This window comes from Adiantum capillus-veneris, chromosome 7, assembly GCF_014529385.1.
Source record: "Adiantum capillus-veneris isolate H3 chromosome 7, ASM1452938v2, whole genome shotgun sequence".
NCBI classification, from domain to species: Eukaryota; Viridiplantae; Streptophyta; class Polypodiopsida; order Polypodiales; family Pteridaceae; genus Adiantum; species Adiantum capillus-veneris.
In genome coordinates, this window is record NC_140937.1 from 152,194,346 (window position 1) to 152,199,657 (window position 5,312).

Here is a 5,312-nt window from a genome sequence, read left to right on the forward strand (position 1 = left end):
TGCATGGGAACAAATCAATTGTTTAATGTCTAATTAGTAAGTTCAATAAGCACGACTTAAAGGATATCCACGACTTAGTCTTGCATGGGAACGGATCAATCGTTTAATGTCAAATTAGTAAGTTCAATAAGCACTACTTCAAGGATATCCACTACCCATTGCACTTTGTCAAAACATATGAGCTCTCCTCAATCTAAGTGAGGTAAGCATGCTCTTATGAAATTGAGGATGCTTTAAATGCCAAAATTTGAATTTAAACAAATCGGATGCTTGGAAGTAATATATTTTCTAGACTAGAAATAATTAGCTAAGAGACGCAAACATTCCAGTATTTTGCATTTGAAGTTGCGATGCACTAACAAAGAGGCTATGGAAACCATAGGGAACTCGAGTTGGCATGGTAATGGTGGAAATTATCTCTAGACTAGGAGATTCAGCATCCATAATAAGAAGTTTTGAGCAATTGTGTACTTCATCATGAACATATGCCATGAGATACCCCTCATCCTCACATGAACATGACTTCAAAGATTTAGGCACAAAAAATGGTTCACTTCCATAGCATTTCTCTCCAAAAGTTCGCCTTCCAACAATACGAGGATCGTGACTTATGTTAGGACCAACATGGTCACATAATTGCCCTTGAGAATGGCTATGATAAGGTGCCTCTAGATCTACTTTACATACCCCTGCATATTTCGGCCATGGTCCATGAGTGCATAAGTAAACAAACCTTGTGTTCTTGCCAAGGTATTTGTCATTTATCCTTCCCATGTCGATGTTTGCATGACACATTTGCTCACTTCTTCCCTCTCCTGTCTTTATATTGAATCTAAATTTTGTTAGCCGAGATTCGATTCTCTCCACATTCGTAAACAATAGCTCTAATGGTCGATTCACAGTCCCCACCATTACAACCTCGTTACCTTCTTCCCATGCATTCAAAAAGTGCATGCAAGTGCCAAAGGTGGCTGGGCACTCAAACCATTGCATGTTGGCTTCACATGTATCATATTTTGGTAAGATCCCTACCCTAGGTTTTTTCTTTGAGTCAAAGACAATAGGGGATTCTCCTTTAATCAAGTTGTGCAATCTAAACATAATCTGGTGCTCATAAAATATGGCATAGTTCTGAGTGATCGAAAAATCGTGCACTAATGTGGGCTCATTGATAGTAATAGAAACATCTTCCAACTTCTCTCCCTTGCAAGTAACTCTGAAGTACCTTAAATAAAGTGGGATCACATAGTTGCAAGCGAAGGAGAACATGCCATTGGTGGTGGGGTCCAATTTTGGATGGGCACTCATGCTAGATTGGAGCTTGCCATTAAAATCAAATCTACCCATAGTGTGAATGTCTCCATCTTTGGACAAGTGAAGCCAATAAGGCTTGTCATCCTCAGACATAGCAAGCACCTTGTTGTTGAAGTATACCAAACTAGCATTGGCAGACCCAAATCCTTTCGAGAGGTCAATGATGCCAAAGACATGCCTGAAGAATAGTACAAAGAGCTTTGCAAGACCTTGAAGTCCATGGAGCTCTCCAAAGGGTCTGACAAAAAGGGGCTTCTTAGCAACAACCTCATGGATGAAACGGTTAGTGCGCACGTACCGACATGCATGGATAGCTCGCCCATTGTGGATTGTGACAGCATGGATCATTCCATCGCCATCAAAGTAATGGTAGTTATGGGTAGGGGGGTGCAAGGGGTTAGGTCCATTGCGAAGGAAGACGCCATTAAGCGAGGGAGGGATGGTGCCGTCAATGTGGGGGCAGGGAGTAGGGGGGGATTCGTGAGAGAGGGGGGCGAAGTTGGAAGAAAGGTTACGCCACATATTGTGGGGGCTTGAAAGATGGTGCAAATGGTGGAGGGATTAATGTGGGGGAAGCGTACCTTGGCGGCGGCATCTGGTCGAAGCAGTGGTGAACGAGGAGAGGGTGGCCGGGGCGCCTCTCTATCTCGCTGTGTAGACGTAGACAAGCGAGCAGCACGCTGGCTTCGTGGGTTTCTGCTCAGCGCAGCTCGATTGAAGCAAGCAAGAGGCGTAGACAAAGCTCCCTGCATCACGCCGTCGACTCTCCTCTGTGTGTGTGTGTGTGTGTGAGAGAGAGAGAGAGAGAGAGAGAGAGAGAGAGAGAGGCAGAGCTTGATTGTGTGTATGCTGAAGAAATGGAGGAGAAGGCAGCGCTGTGGGCGTGTTAGTGTGTGTCTTATAGACTCCTCCTCTCCAGACAATCGCCATCCCGCAGACTCAGCAAAAAGCAACATGTCATTCATTAACGCGCAAAAGCGCTATCTCGTAAAGGCGTCCTTGCCGGCTGTTGATTGTCATGACAAAGGATGACAGTTCACGAAGGGCCTGCAAAAGTCGGAGAGGGACGAAGGAGATATTCACCATCCAATGTCCCAAAATATGCAATGGAACTTATGGAAGGCATGCATCCTATAATCTTTTTTGCATTTTTCTCATAAAAGACCCAATGCAACATCCTTGGGGAGAAAAAAATGAGGTGAAGGTTAACTATCACGTATGCCGGTGGAAGATAGATCTTATGGTACCTTCCTTTGAGCTTCCTCTTGGTTGCTAGATGGACTTGGTATGTGGGTCTTGTTCCAACTTCCCACCTTCCCATGGGGCACACTTCTATATTATATTGTTTTTCCTAATATTTTTTTTCTTCTTCATAAATAAGAAGAAACTAAGTCAAGTACTGTTAGCTGTTAGCAGGCTATGAATGAAGGGACCTTTTTACAAACTAAAAATGTCAATGTTTCAATGAAAAGGTAGGTCTAATCATAATAGACAATATTAAAATATTAAATGCTTGCTCAAATAACTCTTTTTTTGTATCAGAGAATCTATATTAGATAGAGCAAAAAGTTTATATAGTCGCCAGACAAAGCTCGATTAGATGGATGGGCGTTAATACATTTTTTCTGAAGTCCGAGCAGCCTTATAAACAACAGCGCCCTATGCCATAAAATATTCAATCCGAGCAGCATCCCAGAGAGTAGTAGCAACTCCCATAAAATCTCCTAAAAAGTTAGTAGGGAATCCCAGAGAGTAGTAGGAAATCTCATAAAATCTCCTAAAAGAATCTGTTGCCAGGATAATTTGGAATATTTAATGCTCGCAAAGTGATTAAGAACTTGTAAATTTTGTGTTGAAAATTAATAAATGAAAAATATCTCCTTTTGCCGATTTGAAGGGTTGAAAAATCCCATTTTCTATGCTAGTCTTTAGAGCCTTGTGCTACAAACACACAAAATAGCATCCTTTAAGTGAAAGATGAACAAGCATATCTAGAGAATCGTTCCTACATTTTCGTCGATACACACAAGCAGAGAGAGGTAGAGAGCACATCTTGTGAGAGAGAAGAGAGGTGGAACAACAGAGAGAAGGGAAGAGATGAGAGAAGGAGAAGACACACATCACCGGGTACAATCTGCCCCCGTGCAAGAGTAAGCGTTTGTCTCTTGCATGTATTTATTTATAATTTTTATTAAATGCTAAAAAACAATGACAATTGCTAGTCTCGACATAATATAATAGTTCTCAAATAGCAAGTGTCCATAAGCTATTGCTCAACCCATAAATCAACTGTCCTTTGCATCCTGTTAGCTAAAGTAAAATAACTGTTAATAAATCATGATTATATCTCATTACACCCCTGCTCAAAATAGAGTTATCGAGTGCACGAATAGGACTATTTAGGAGAGGGTTAGTTCTATGCTATCTGTGACAAATTTACCTCAATAGTTTTGGGGAGAGGTTGTTATGACAATGATGCATATAATCATTAGGTTGTCTAGTAATTGTTAAACTACAAGATTTTGCAAGAGATGTGGACATGCAAGAAGTCTAATCATGACAAATTTCATGTGTTTGGGTGTGAACCATTCTCACATGTGCTTAACACTAGTCTGGTAACATAGCATGACATAAAAGTGTGCTTTGAGGGTTTTGGGAAAAAAATCAAATACTACTATCATTTGTATGTCTTTGTGAAAGTCCTTACTTGAGCTAGAAACTAACACCACAATTTATGTGGGAAAAATAAGAAACACTAACAATTCTTGATCAATTTAACCAAAAACAACATATGTACTAGGTGAAACCAATTCTGCACAAGGTGCAAAATTATATAGGCAACAAGCTTATTCTTTCCGTAACATCAATGAGTTCTTGACTCAATGGTTGCAATAGACCCAATTTTTTTTCTCTCAAACATAGAAATGAGTACAAAAGAAGTGTATTTGTTTCATTTTGCTACGCTATCATCGATGTTTCTACCATTTTAAATGCTTCCACTTTATACCCTTTGGTCCTTTACTTTCATGTTCAAGTGGGAAACACCTAAAAAGCATCAAACATGTCTCCCTAAAACAATTTGGGACACACCTAGGAAGTACGAAAATTGCATTGATGAAAAAATTGGCTTCCATAGTGTGGCCCTTTGTATGGCATATATACCTATTAAGTTGGTGGCAAATTCAAATTGTATGCTTATTTTGGGGCCTAAGCTTGAAATGTAACATGTTTATTGAGGGAAACTTAGCAATTTGACAAAAACATAGTATCAACTCAAAATGAGCCCGACTTTGGTATACTGGAAAATCACTTTTGCCTTTGTGTTGTTTTCTAGTTAGGGTATTAGGCGCCGCAAAAGTAAAGAAAGAAGAGTTACATAGTGAGCACTCCATACACACATTCAAAATTGCCTTTTGATTACAAAGACACTTTCAAGATATTCTTCGATATGTGAATTTTACTAGCAAAACAAAACTCAAGGAAGTATAGTTACATAGCGAGCATTCCATACACACATTCATAATTTCCTTAACACTTCCAAAATATTCTTCAACAATGTCAATTTTACTAGCAAAACAACACATACAATTTTTCATAAATGGGCCGTAGCTTCCAATACATGGGATGTAACTTCCAATTTTACTAGAAAAATAGCACATAGATTGTTTCATAAATGGGCCGTCTCTTGTGTGTGTGTGTGTGTGTGTGTGTGTGTGTGTGTGAGAGAGAGAGAGAGAGAGAGAGAGAGAGAGAGAGAGAGAGAGAGAGAGAGAGGCAACGCTTGATTGTGTGTGGAAAGGACTCGTGTCTCTAACTTGATTTCTTCTGGTACCTTCCTTTGAGCTTCCTCTTGGTTGTAAATTGGACTTGGTATGTGGGTCTTCTCCTCACCTTCCCATGGGGTACACTTCTATATTACACCGTTTTTTTAATATGATTTATTTTTCTTTAGGCTCGTAGGAAGCTGACGACCGGTGGGTGGCAAGGTGACTCAGGGA

General features: G+C 40.1%; 1 pseudogene; it reads right to left on the reverse strand.

Annotated features, from left to right (window-relative positions):
* Window positions 1–214: 214 nt before the first annotated feature.
* On the reverse strand, window positions 215–1,975 carry LOC147454824 (9-cis-epoxycarotenoid dioxygenase, chloroplastic pseudogene; annotated as a pseudogene).
* Between the last annotated feature and the right edge of the window lie 3,337 nt (window positions 1,976–5,312).